General features: G+C 43.4%; 1 protein-coding gene and 1 non-coding gene across 5 annotated transcripts in view; one reads left to right on the top strand and one right to left on the bottom strand.

The window, feature by feature from the left end:
- Nucleotides 1-10,242, bottom strand: part of LOC111859437 (USP6 N-terminal-like protein) — a 31,532-nt gene extending 21,290 nt beyond the window's left edge. For 2 of the 4 annotated variants that reach the window (XM_023842083.2, XM_023842086.2), the window contains exon 1: nt 9,486-9,687. The gene's annotated coding sequence lies outside the window, so the exon portion shown is untranslated. Of the gene's footprint in view, nt 1-9,485; nt 9,688-10,223 lie in introns of those variants that run through there. The other 2 variants (XM_023842084.2, XM_023842087.2) reach the window with 2 other exon arrangements.
- Nucleotides 10,243-10,928: 686 nt separating this feature from the next.
- On the top strand, nt 10,929-11,001 carry trnaa-agc (transfer RNA alanine (anticodon AGC)). Its single transcript has one exon. It is a non-coding gene; the product is annotated as a tRNA-Ala (tRNA).
- The last annotated feature ends 3,880 nt before the right edge of the window (nt 11,002-14,881 follow it).

The following is a 14,881-nucleotide window of genomic DNA, read 5'->3' as shown; positions in this document are numbered from 1 at the left end:
AGCGCCTGTCAGTCCCACGTTCCTGCCCCCCGGACACCTTCTCTCCTCTCCGTCTCTGTGCGGTGATGACACAGAGTTGGGCGTACTCCGCCAGCGGTGCCAGCTGTAACCCGCCCATTCACCCCGGCGTCTGAGAGTCTAATCTACCCTGTTAATCAAACTGAAGTCTACCTATCTCATAAGAGAAACCTGGAATGGCATGGCAGATATTATGTACTTTTAACAGTCGGTTTATGTTCTCATTTGTACAGAAAGGCGACCTTCTGAGATGGTGGCACTTTCTGCAGGAAAACAAACAGCCCACTATGGTGAACAGAAAAATGAGAAGCAGGGCATTCCTCAAAGTGTTTCCCACTCAAACAGCCAAACAGACAACAGAACAGACAGTCGAGTAACACTTGAGTAATGCTTTCAGTAATGGTTGAGTAATCCGTTTGGAGGATTTCCATGAAAACCGGCTGACGTGAACTTAGCGCTGCTCTGCCTTTGTCCAGGTCGGGCTTAAGAGACACTGGGGGCCCTTTTGTGGTGCTGGACAGAGAACCAAGCCTCCAGACTTTGATTCTTCCCACTGGGTGATGTCGGGGGGGGGGGGGGGGGGTCTGTGTCAGGCCTCACTTAAAAGCGACTGAGAGACTGGGGTCTCATTCAACAAGCCATGGCAGAGAGACGCTGACCATGGGAACAGTACGGGGACTTGCCCTCCAGTCCAAGCCAAATTACAGAACACCCGCTTTGAAGCACAGCCCCCCACATCTCCATCCAACTTGACAGAATGCCTTTAGGTAAAAAAAAAAAAAGCTACTGTACGTTTCTTGTGCTGGTCAATAATAGAAAGCTGAGCAGGAACACGGAGCAGGAACAAGGACCAGGAACACGGAGCAGGAACAAGGAGCAGGAACACGGAGCAGGACAAGGAACAGGAACACGGAGCAGGAACACGGAGCAGGAACGAGGAGCAGGAACACGGAGCAGGAACAAGGAGCATGAACACGGAGCAGGAACACGGAGCAGATACAACGGAGAACCGTCAAGCTACGGCTGCGCAGAACAACAAAGCGGCTGTTCTCTAAAGACGCTGGCTCCCCACTCGTCCCCTAACGAGAAAAGGGCTCTGTTGTCACCTGAGAACAGCACCAACTGTAATGTCCGTCGGGACACGGGAACCACCAATACAAGACGTGGGGGATCCCAAGACCCCATGTGACCACGTCGCGCGGAGCAGCGTCTTGGGTCCGTGTCACTCGTCACGGGTGATTAAAGCCGGTCATGTGGCGCTGTGCCTCGGCACCCAGGGAAACCCGAGAACCTGCTCTCTGCAAGCGTCTGCACAGGTGTCAGATTCTCCTGCAAGCAGCACTGGTTCCGTTTAAGCTGTGATTTTACGGATGGCTTCTATCAAAACAGGGAAGGCGTGAGCCATGCAGGACATTTTTATTTACGCTATCACTAAGCACTGTACCACGAGGACCAGGACCCATTAGTGCTGATCCTGAAAAATGATGAACAGTGAACAAATTAATGAGGAATAACTGATATGACCCAGTGGATTTATTTACTGTACACAGCAGCATCATGATCCGGAACTCGATAATAATCATCAGGATTCAGTTTTAGTCCTCCGATCGCTAGTGTCCAACGCACAGGTTCAGCAATATTGCTGTGGCTTAGCAAAGTATGTCAGACCCATTAAATATGAACCTTCCATACACGTTCAGCACTGCGCACCTTCTTCTTGATGGGACAAACATCGGACACCCAGAAATAGGTGAGAACAAGTAGAGAGGGACAGGAGACGATGGTGGCCTGTCCTCAGTGAGCTTGTAAGGGGGCCACTGTGAACCCTGATGACATCACAGCTACGATGGAAAAATACAATCCAAACGGAGTGGGAGGAAGCGTCATAAAGTTTGGGAATTGCTGAGCACTGCTCTTAAAAGGAATTTGAGAACAAGAAAGAAACACTGCAGAGAGCTGCTATTTTTCCATGATTTTTTTTTTTCTTTTGGGAGGGGGGCTTTGCGGTCGGTCAGAATGTCCTGCGTATTAATGACAAGCCCCCCCCCCCCACTCACCCACTTGAGACACTCATTATAGCCAGCAGTGATGCTTTGGTTTGACCTTTTATTCCACCGTTGGCCGAGAGGCATGTCTGGGTTCGTGTGACACCCCGGAGTCAGGACTGCGCTCCAAAACCAGAGAGGAGACTGGAGAAGAAACCGCAAAGGGGATGGAAAACCATCGACACAAAACCCAACGTCTCTAAAATGATGGTGCGAGGAACCAAAAAGCAGATATGTTTATCATTTACAGCAAGTCTGCAGTCTTCAATCAAGGCCACACCTCTATACTTATTCACATCTGAGCGGCGTTTCTCTCACAGGGAAGGTCCTCAGAGGACTTCATGAGCAACTGGTTTAGTATTTAATGAGCTACAGGAAGGATCTGTGGAAACTGTAAACAATACAGTAGGTTCCAAGCTAAGGCCTATTTATAGGTTATAGTTTCATTTGTTATCAATCAGATTTTTTACTTGACGGTAAAAGAACAAAAGCAATAGGCAAAGGCAACATGAATCCCCTGACTTAAAGAACAGTAGTTTGCTGTGTGCCTTCATCATACAGACTGATTCTTTTTCCTACACGAGACATAAATCTCTACCATGTATACACTTCCTGGTTTAACAGAGACAGTTGTTTCACTCCAACCCCATCAGAATAATCTTATCAATGCATTAAATGGACACACTGTCAGCTCCTGCACAATAGAGAGTCATAAATCAGGAGTGACAGGAGGGTAACTGGGCCGGGAATACACGAGATCCTTCATCACGATGATCCGCCCTATTTCCAAATCGTGTAATTTCTGTGCCACCTCTGTTTCCCTCGTGCTCTTTGCTGTTGTCTATGTGGTGGTTTTTTTCTTTACACCCAGCATCCCAGACACTCACAAAATGAATTCTTCCGGGAACCGTTGTGGGGGGGGGGGGGGGGTTGTAAGAATTCTGAATATGCCCTAATACGCAATTAGAGAGTGGATGTGAAAAGCTTCACACCGAATCACTTCTATTTCATTATTAAATGAAGTTTTCTGCCAATACCTTCCGCATTACGGTAATAACTTCATATCTTAGGTATATGAGGTTGCCAGCTCTAGTTCCAGGAGTGTCTGGTGTTTCTGTGAAAATATCTAGTTGTAGAAATGAGTTAAATTTCTCACAGCCCAGGGTGAAAGCCACAGAAAATGCCACAGAGCATCTCCCATGATCCCACAGAGGGAGTGGAACCCAGAGAGTCATGTGACCTGCAGAGCGTCATCTTCGCTTCCCATTGGTGGCAGCTTCTGCTGGATTAGCCGGGACGCTGTGAAACCGGGAGCGGCCGCGATTTTGAAGTGACATTCCCCACGCACACAGGACACCGTCCCCCAATGTGTGTGAGCCATGCTAGGCCCATGGCAGGTCTGCCATGCACGTGGCCAGCAGTCGGGGAGGGGGGGTGTTTACTGGAAGGCGACATCCGGGCCACCCAGGGATCCACACTGGCGTCCGGCCCGCTGCCATCTGCGAGCGCCGTCTCTGCCTCGTACCTCCCCCTTGACAGGCCCGTGGATGCTGCGTCACAATAAGAGACTCTCATCCTGCCCGGACAGCCCTGCTTCCATCCAGAGATCAGGCTAATCGTAACCGCTGACAGCGCTGCAGCGTCTCACTTCATGTGATTAGGGACAGACGCAAGGGGAAAAAAATGGCTCCTTATATGAAGTACGCTAGCACAGAAAAATAATGATTAGGAAGAACTGCTTTGTATGACCAGGAGGAACAGCGACATACGGATTAGAAAGTAGACAGTGACACACTGACCTGAAAGTACATATAAATAGTGATCAGGAAGCGCACAACTCAGGCCCTCAGTTCAGCCAACCTGGACCGGAGGCATGTCAGCAAGAACATGTTAGCAGTCCACAGTGGCCTGCGCCTTTACCCTGTGGGACCAGCTCCATCACAGGGCTGAACCCGGGCCCGCTGGAGGCAGAGAAGAGGACCATGGCGAAACTGGAAAACTCCTGGAGCAACTTTAGCCACCGGCTCATTCAACCATGATGTGCTAAGAATCACTACTGGGGATCATTTTTGCCTTCGGCCATCAGACTCTATACTGCCTCCTCCTGGTGTGGTCCCAGCCATAACACCCAGCAGGACGGCCTTTCTTTTTCAAAACAGAGAGCACCAGCCTTTTACTATGGAAATAATATATACGTAAATGTAAATATATGGATATATGGATGTCGGGCTAAGGATATGAGTAACATAATAATAATAATAATAACAATAATAATAATATGTAATGTGTATCTCTCTCTCTCTCTCTCTCTCTCTCTCTGTATACATAATGGAATATGCAAGAATAAAAAAATTTTAAGCTCAGTATGGGTTCACAAAAAGTTTGCTCACAACAATCGGACCACAAGCAAGGTGCAAGAAGAACTGTGATGCGTCAGGGAAAAATCTGCAATATAGTAGGGGCGCGATGGCTGAACTGCGATACAGCGGGGGATCACTGTATATAATATATTACATATCTCCATTTATTTATTAATCCTGTGCAATACTGTTTGCACATTGTATTTGCATATTTGCACATTGTATTTGCGCAGTCAAGTTCTTGCACTATATGATTGTACATGTGCACTTTTTGTCTCTCTGCTGTTGCATGCAAATGAATTTCTCCTTGGGATCAATAAAGTACATCTTACCAAATCTACAAAAATCTGAACCCTCTGCAATTTACCTCCCAGTCTCTGGAGATATTTGTCTGAGCAAATGGGGAAGACACATTATAATATCATTATTACCCTAGGATATCATTACTCTACTCTCCTTAAAGTCTATTCACTAAAGAAACAAGAAAAAAAAAAAAAAATAACACAAGGAGTGGAAAATTTTTAAAATAGGAAAAAAAATAACCAGTGAGATCCTGCTTGCTGTGCCAGGAAACAGGACCACCTAGATTTCAGGGTAGATGCTTGAGCACACGGCTCAAAATGACCTTTGACCTGTCAGGGACACATGCCCCTGGGTATGGATAAATAAAGGTCAAAACAGCCCATCTGAGACACGGCAACGAGCAAAGTTATCATGACTTCTTCTGAGGTCAAGAACATAGCAATTATTGTTACATCTGGTGACCACCAGCTTACAACACATCATATGAAGTGGATCATCTGAGTAGGATTCATAAGGCCAAATCAGAACAGGTCCAAATTATGGCCAGATGTTCATGTTAAGGATCATGAGGCGTGACACACACATTGGTTTATGTGTCAGTGAATTCCTGCACAACATAGTACGTGAATGTTCCCATTGCACAGGAGCATACAAGCATTTTTTTAAAAGTACAAACAATATATTACGTGGAAAAAAACTGTATGGCATCATATTTCTGGATTTGCTTCAGTTGTGCGTACTGACAAACGCAGGGAGCAGCTCACATTTGATCACAGGTGCACAGCATTAAAAATGCAAGCCTGCTTTTGCATGACTTGCAGTACGGATGCAATGCAGGATGTGGTTTCCAGGCTGCGGCCAAGGCCCAGCTGAAATAGCCGGAAGCCTATTGCAGTGAATCATTTTTCAACTAACCCCCGTCCATCGGAACATGACACCGCTGACACCGCGAGTCAAACAACCAGAGAGCGGCTGCTGACGCGAAAGACTGTTTTCCCGAGCCCATCCTGGGCAGCCCACAGCTATGCCACTAACGCCAAAGTAGGCCGTAGCCACACTTTTCCTAGAAGCGTTAATGTGTGGGTCATCCAAAACGTTCCCCTGGGAAAGAAGTTGGTTCATTTTTCTAACACTCCCTCCAAATGTGAGGAAGACCCTGAAGTACCTTACTGTGGTTAGACCCCGGGGAGTGACTGGAAGGTCGCTGGTTCGAGTCCTGCCTTCAGCAGAACAGTCACATTTATGTTGGGTACTTGAAAACCCAAAATGTTCCAGGACTGCTGGATAAATGGCTGACCCTAAGCTCAAACTGCAAGCTCTGCTCTTTACTGTATACACAGCATTCATAGAAAGTCCTGAGACACTTGCTTAATTCTGTAAAAATGTTGCAATTGTATCGGTTTCATTACAAAAGTCCATTAACAAGTAGTGTTTAACAGATCTGCACATAACTTCCACACATTTTCTTTTTATTAATGTCATCGTTTATTTCATCCAGGTCTGTTCTTGCCGTTTTGTTATTAATTGCAATCATAGTTACTGGCTCCAAAAGTGATACTAAGCACAAATGTTTGGTATTTTATGTTATTACAAGGATGTTATTAATCAAAAAGCACCCAATGACTCTGCTAGTCAATGAACTCAGAACAGCTCATTTAGAACTGTAATGTGGGTTTGAATTTATTAGTACTTGAAATGTATCTCATTGTTTCTATTATTATATGTGTGTGTGTTGTGACATATATAGTAATTTATAGCAAATAAATAATGATTTTTGTTATAGAACCAATAAATTCGCAATATTTTTAATAAGTAAGCAAGCGTCCCAAGGCTTTCTTTGAGCACTGTATGTGTGTGCGGAGAGCAAGACGGGTGATGCGAACAGAAGCATTCTGAAGTACCAGTACTTGTGCAAATATCACATAAAGCATCATTTCATTTCACTGATAAAAGACCTAAATATAAATGCAGCATCGGAGCCACATACCTACATTACATACATTTCCTCCACCAACAAACCACACATGCCTTGGAAACAGGTTTTTCTTCATTATTCATGGGGGTTTCATCGCTTTGCACTGACGTTTTCCTTCCTTGATGCCTTGATGCCACGTGAGAAATTTCCCCCCAAGTGTGCATCTCCATATCTCCATGCCAACCGCACAATCTTCGCGAAAGCCGAAATGATCCATCCTACAGGAACGAGAGTGGGAAATATTCCCGAAACCAACCAAGAAAAGAGTTGCCAACACTACCTCGACATGACTGGCCCAAAAATATCCTTATTCTCAGAAAGGAAGCAAGCTACACTACAGAAACACAGTTAGACCAAGAAACATTAACAGACAGGGCTGAAAACCAGCACCGCAGATTAGACCATAAACGAAAAGCATCTCAGTAACCTGGAGCCAAGTTCCCTTCCTATTGCATCATCTTGAACCAAAGAGCTCATTTATTTACCCCGTGACACTCAAAATCTTCTTTAAACTGCCAGTAAGAACATTTTTGTATGTATTCAGCAAACCGCCTCACAGTCAGTGACTGGCTGTTTTACGAGACAGGCCAACAATGAAGTAGGTGACCCCTTCTTATTGTTCAACGTCACCGAAGAAGCCAAGCGCTTGTGAAACGTAAGAGTCTAGCAGCAAAACAGCAGACCCAGTGAACGCAGTCATAGTTACGGGGCTATGTGTGACATTTAAGGATGTCAGTGGCCCAATTCTGGATAGAGAACATCTGTGTCTAAGGAAGAAAAAAAACAATTAGGTTACCCATGAGCCTCTGCTTGTGGCACTCCTGATCTTTCCTAAAGGAGCAGAGGCGTGTGCTCGCTTGGTTATCAATGGAGTGGGATGGATAAAAAAACGCTATACAGAACCCCCCCCCCCCCCCCACACACACACACACACACACAGAGACACAGACAGAGAGACACAGACACACAGAGACACAGACAGTGTCCGCCCAGGAAAAATCATTCAAATGCCAACCTCGTGAGGCCATGACATGACCCAGCCCCTGGAGTGTGAGACTGGGCCCACATAGCAATTCAAGCCACGCTGCCTGCAGCACGAAATGGGTTGGAGTGAAATGAGCACCCAGCCCTAAAAGCACTGAACCCCAATGCTACTTTGCCACCATAACAACACACAGCGAGCCGTATCAGCAGTCAGATAGCCATTCATCCACACACTAACTTATCAGTGTTGAGTGAAGCCAATGACATGCAGCATATTCTATGGGGAATTTGCAGATGCCAAACAGCTGAACAGCATGCCTTCGCACCGGCAGAAACCTGTTCAATATGGGCAGGGGTGGTTCAAGGGGGGGGGACAGTGCCCCAGTGACAACATGCTTGCCCCCCTGTGCCCCCCCTTAATATGTATGCTACTTGGGTCTGAAAATTTATTATTTATATTTATGTATGTGGGCTAAAATTTTGTGCACTGGGAACAGGCAATAGAAATTATAGAAAGGTAATAGAAAGGAAAGGAAGTGGGACACCAGTGTTTGGGGATTAGGATGAAGAATTAACTAAAGAATTAAATGAATTAATGTCATATTAACGATCCATTAATTTCCTGTACCGACCTCAAATATAATACTATATATATATATATATATATATATATCTCACAGCGAAACCGTTATCTCACAACTTGTCTTTTAACATCAGAATGTTGTAATTAATCGTTTTGAAGAAGAAAGGAAACGTTGCTTCAAGAGCAAAGTTTTCTCTGTTAAATAAAATCCCTGCAAATTTTACTCCACATCTGCCAGCCAGCAGCTGGCTAACAAGCACCAGTCCAACCTTTAACGCTTAGACTCGCTATGTGTTATGCTTTATGTAACATTTTTAGTAATAAAACTGCAACAAGCATCGTTTGCCGACATGTCTCAAAGCACGGACGGAAATACAAACTACTGTAAAGTATCCTTCACATTCTTGTATAAATGCGTATGCCAGCAAATCTTGGAGCGGCTGCACGTTTTAAAAACACTCCCTTAAGGGAGATGCTACATCTGTGAGACCTAACCCTAAGACAGATGCCCTCCTCCCGATGCTCAAGTCCGCTCCACCATGCATCTACTACATCTGGTGGGAGTCAAATTTTTCGCCTAAACTTCCACTTACAAACATCAAAGATACAATCTTTCGATTCAGGAACATCATTAAAAAGACATTTGCGTCTATTATTTACAAACCAATATATTACATACACGTGCTCGACCTATATTTTACCCACGCAATAAAAGCTGCGTTTGACAAACGAGTCAAAATGTACGCTTTATAAATAAGCCTATCATTCCACGTATGAGTATTTTACACGGTTCCTCGTTTTCTTCCATTAGGTTTCATTAAGCATTAAAGAAGAAGCAATTCAGCGACCCCAGCCATACATTTTCCATTATCCAATAAAGTCCTCCACTCAAAAACATACGCGATCAATGCATTACCGATCGCCCCGCTTTGTTAAACTCCACCATGTCATCTGCTGCTGCTGCTGCAAAGCATGGTCTTTATCCAGCTACGTAACCGGTTAAGTTCTTCTTAACCAACAGCTGGAGCCAGTAGCTAGTTATCTGAAGTAGAAGTACAAAATGCAAGATTTTTTTTTACGATGAACAACGTGAACCTTGATAATGTGGACAAAGAAGACAATCACGCAGACGTGCTGCTAGTAGTACCTAAAGGAATATGCAATAGAGCGTATTGCCTTTCGCACTAAGCACAAAACGTATTAATGCTGATTTTTACCGTCCGTAAGGGTGACTTTCCTGCACGGTCCGGGCGGGAAACAGCCGCCCTCTTTTCATTCTTCCGTGGCGAGATGTGGCAGAGCTGTCACCGAACCGAGCCGCCGCGTCCTACGATGACAGCGCCGAGCCCTGGTGGGACGCGGACACAGCGGCACCGGCCGTCAGGGGGAGAGAGAGAGGGGCTCCGGAGCGCGTCCCCGCGGCCTCCCATCTGGGCAGGCGCAACAGAAGCGCCGCTCGGGGGGCGGCGTAGACTCTCCCCCTCCCAGCACTCCCGTAAAACATTTCGCCCGAGCTTGGAAGCAGAATTATTTTGGTAGCTTAAATTGTTATTATGGGCAACCAAATTAGAATGCAACATCCCTACAAAACAAATTGCAATCAACATAACTATTAATGTTTATTATGAAAAGGAACTGTAACAGGCGGTTAAAGGACTACCCAGAGCGCAAGGTACGTCAACATACTAAGAAAAGAATTTAAGAAACCTTTTTACATAAAACGAATTTAAAGATGTATAAACGAAATAATTTCAACTATAAATGAAATTAAATGAAATAATCAAATACAATATAATATAAAATAAAATTATGAAAAATAAATGAACAAATTTAAAATATATAACTGATTGTCTCAGAAATCCTTATTTCCCTTATTATTTCTTCGAGCCAGCCACTCCTCGTCTCCACACAGTCTCTCTGTTAGGATAGTTATTTATTGATTTTTTTAAACTTACCTCAATTTAAGACAAAATCGTCATAATAAAATTGATCAGAACAGTTGTCCAACTAACGGAGATTATCTTAAGTGTTAAGTTAGTAAGTTGTATGTTTAATGGATGTTAACTTTATTTACATTCCTTAAGTTAATACACAAGTGATCTAACAACCGAAAAATTACTCAAGTTAGCTAGCTATTTACAGTAGTTGGCTATTTTACTTTCAAGTATAACGTCGTGTAGTAAATGTTTAATGTATATATTATAAACATCAGTAAGCATTAATATTAGCTAGGTCAGCCAAATCACATAAATTAAGGATCGTTAACCAACTAATCACCTCCTAACAGTAAGCAATATATCTATAAATCTAGCTATTTTATTGGCACGGTAAGAAATGGAACCAGAACCGTGAACTGATTTGTAAGAAATGGAAGCAAAAAATGGAAATAAAGCTGTTGGTTGGTGAGAAATGGAAGCAATTTCATTGGCTACAGCAAAGCTATCTATATACGACTTGGTAAGAAATTGAAGCACAGTGAAACCTATGAAATAGCTTCATATCCAATTTTTTGCTTCTCTTTCCTACCAATCAGCTCACGGTCCTCATTCGATTTGTAACCAATCAGCTCACCATCCTTCTTCCACGTTGCTTGAAAATAAAATCACCAACTACTGTAAGTAGTAGTTTTCCCCAGCAAAAACAGAGCTGTGTGTTGAAGTGGGGAATTAGCTCAAATGGTAGAGCGCTCGCTTAGCATGCGAGAGGTAGCGGGATCGATGCCCGCATTCTCCAAACGTTTCGTTTGTTTTCCTGCGGAAGTGTGTTATTTTTATTCTTTCATTGCCATCAAATCAGAAAAGATAATGAATAAATAATAGCGAAATGGTCGTGCAGTAGGAAAATATAAAAACGACAGGCGAGGTTACAGGAAAACAAACGCGTCTTCTCATCATATTAAACACAGAGGTGCCGTGCGCCCTCACCGGGCTATATCAAGTAACTGCAAGTCAGAAACGTGACAGCGAAAAGCTTAAATACTTACAGTATGCAAGATATATGACAGCCAAATACGTACCTCTGCAACAACGGTCATCACGCCCAGGGACCCCAGGTTTGTGCCCTACGCTGCCTGGGACAGGATCTAGCCCCGCCTGGACTCTGCCCATGATAAGTGGGGTATGGATGAGTAGCAATGCATACTGTTGTACTTCCATGCCATGTTGTATATTTGAGTTCTAATAAAAACATTAAAAAAAATATGGTGGGACATGTTAAATGAGGCACTTAAGTCTAAAGATGAAAACTAAGTAGGCCTATAAGTAGTCTGACCTGTAATACATTTCGGACTTTTAAATACTTTTGATAAAGTAGAATGTCTGCTACTGTAATCTCTGTAACGATTTTTTCCCCTCGAATTTAAACGTTTATTGCACCCATTAAACAGCAAAAAGAAACACAACAAAACACGGTCGTGCCAAACATGACTAACCGGCATGTCACATTCTGACAACAGAAAGGAAACGCTCAAATGACCATTCAGTCAGGGTAACCAAGACAGCCATACCGAAAAGTCCCAGTATTATAGGTGCTGCCATGCGACGTTCCCATCGCCTGTGACGTATCGCGATGATGCAGTTTCAAGGAACCCCCTAAGTTTCAAGTTCACCCCCACAGTTGCAGCAATTTCGCATCGATATAATAAGTGTAGAAATGTCTTTTAAAAAGTGTGTTTTATTATTATGAATTACGAATCAAGATCGCGTTTTTTTTTACAATTAATTGTTCAGCAGCTATTGAAATTATCTGACAAAGTGGGCGGGTTGTAAACAAAACCTGAGTGGTTAAATTGCAAACAGGACTGATCGATCTCTCTTAGTGCATTTAATGGGGCAGTATTACGTCCTAACTTCCCAAAATCTTAAACTCTTCTAACCTTCGGATAGCAGATAAGGTGTCCTAAATTTCTCCGGCGACCACATAGCCTACTGTTAAGTACAACTAAACTTATTTAAATGACGATTTAAATGATTACTTTTAAAGGAAATTTATAAATAATATTTTAAATGACATTGCATAATCATTTATTGAATATTGTCACAAAACACCTTCCATATAATAACAGTTCTTGCATTTAGTGACATTTGATCGGATAACATTCAATATTTCTTACGGGGATTAAAATAATTGGCCACCAGAGGGCAGCAGTAGTATACTAACTGGCCGTGGTTTTGAGAGGATCCGCGAAGCAATTTTCCCATTGCTAAATGACAGACTATCAGGCTGACGGCATCGTGGTTTTTATTACGTGCTCTGGAAAGCCAATCAGTTATTCAGCAGCGAAATTCTGCAGATACTTGGATTCAAGAATATTTTGTGAATATTCTGTTTCTCCACAATTGTCCCATTCCGTTCTAAATATTTCGCAGATAATGTGTCCTGTGATACACGGCATCGCACCCAGGGTGCTCCCCAGTCTTGTGTCTTTTGCTGCCCGAGAAAAGCTTCAGGCCTTTCATGACCTTCACCAGGATAAACAATTGGTAGATGTATATCTTAATGTAAATCACAGAAAATGGCATAGGGGCAGTCAATCACCAACATTTAACATTCATTGATAAATCAAATCGATTCATCAATATTTAAAGGATTAATCCGTTAAGTACTGCTTCTAAATACAGTACTGTGCAAAAGTCCTAGGCAGTCACAGAAAATGTTTAAATCAAGCTGGTGTAAAACTATGATATCATATCTGACAATGTGTGTCAGCTTAGCCATTTCAAAACGTCTGCTAAAGTCACCACAGTATTTGCAGCAACTGTCTAAAACACACATGAACTTTTTGACTCGACCACAAGCACACCTTGTTAATCAGTACACCGCTGAGTTATTTAACTAAACAAGTTAATTAATTAATTTATTAATTAATTGAGCTGATGGAAAAATTTAATGAATACATGGAATGGCTGAGGTCCCCCTGAGGAGAAGTTTGGGAACCAACAAGATATCAGTAACTTTTTCGAAAAACAGATGAAATTTTTGTTACTCTTAATTTGCATGTCTTATAATGTTAGATTGTGTTTTTTTTCCAGAAAATGTAGAATTACTACCAAGACGAATAGCGTTAAACATTTTCTTTGACTGTCTAAGACTTTTGCACAGTACTGTAATATTTTCTATTTACCTGATAAAAAAATCCAGTCCTATATTCTGAATCCTTTGAAGCACAAATTTAAACTTAAAGAATAAACAATGAATGGCTTCTGATGCCTAAGTTCTGGGGGCCCCTGCCACTGTAGGCTTATTCACCATCCTTCTGGAAACCTCTCTGTTCCGAGGTCTTTTTCTTTCTCATCCTGTTCCTGTTCTCTTTCCTGCATGGTGTCCCTGCCATCTCTGACGCAGTTGTCTAATAGTAGTAAACATCTTAATAGTCTCTCCCGGAATGGTGTGCTGTTTCGCTACGTTTGCCAGGAAGGGGGGGGGGGGGGGGGGTTAGTGGAGTTTATGGTATACCTAGTTATTTCCAGTCTGTTGGCCTGTTCAGTGATGCCTTGGTGTTCTGTGGTATGGGATGCAGCTACAGTATCGGCAGGTCTTGTGATTGTGCTTCAATGTCCCTGTCCCTGCAGATGTACTTCCCATCCATCTCTGGAACATGCGAGTAACTCAAACAAAAACACTTCCTGGCATTTTGGAAGAATTATCTCTTTCGCTGGGTCCAGAGATAATGCAGTCAATGTCTAATCCTGTAGGTCAGTGTTTCCCAATCCAGTCCTAGGGGACCCACAGTCTGGCATGGAGCTTGGAGGGAGCAAATACGTGGACTGGCTGTGGGTCCCCAAGGACAGGATTGAAAACACTGCTGGATGTATATAAACCTTAAGGACCTCATCATCTTCATCAGCAGTCCTTCCCGTGTTGCACTCAGCCCAGTGACGATGGCCTGTGGCATACTCACATTGGTCCAGTTGCCTTTCTCCATGCCCAAGCATGAGTTATTTGTGGATATTCTTGTCAGTCTAAATTTCCAGCAAACCCTGCACCTCTGCTGTAGACCAAAGTGATCCCCTTGTCACAATGTTTGTTAAATGGTTGCCGCTTCCGGATCAGTACAGCCCAAAGGTTCACCCTTCCTTATCTGTTCCTTCCGGCTCTGGTTCATGTATAAGAACATGTGCTCATGCGTGTGCCAGTCACATCAGTGATGTCATCTCTGTATTCTGGTCCAAATGAGGCATGACCAGGAGTGTTTCTCAATACCAACAACGCGAAGATCATGCCCGCGGTCTTGGCAAGACTCTTGATGCACAATGAATCATGGGACTGGTATCCTTTTGGCAAGGATGTAACTGACGTATACTTTGGGCAGGGCAAGACCAACATGGGGGGTTTTTACCGTCCTCTGTACTCCTGTTCTTAGCATTGATGGTTTTCAGTAATGGAAGATGACGTGAAACAGGTACACAAGAACAGAAGTATGATCAAGTACACATATTGATAAATACTCCGGCCCAGCACAGAGTGATCACACTAGTCAAACTAGACTTTGGAGGTCTAACCTGGTGAGGCCCGGTATGGATTGCCTAGTGTGAATACACCTTTAATATAATCCCTTGACTGTTTTCCTCATTTCTCATTTTGTGGGTCCCACCCGCCTCACTTTATTCACAGT

Source organism: Paramormyrops kingsleyae, chromosome 13, assembly GCF_048594095.1.
Source record: "Paramormyrops kingsleyae isolate MSU_618 chromosome 13, PKINGS_0.4, whole genome shotgun sequence".
Taxonomy (NCBI): Eukaryota; Metazoa; Chordata; class Actinopteri; order Osteoglossiformes; family Mormyridae; genus Paramormyrops; species Paramormyrops kingsleyae.
Note: the sequence above shows the minus strand (reverse complement) of the source record. Positions and strands in the feature narration are given on the sequence as shown.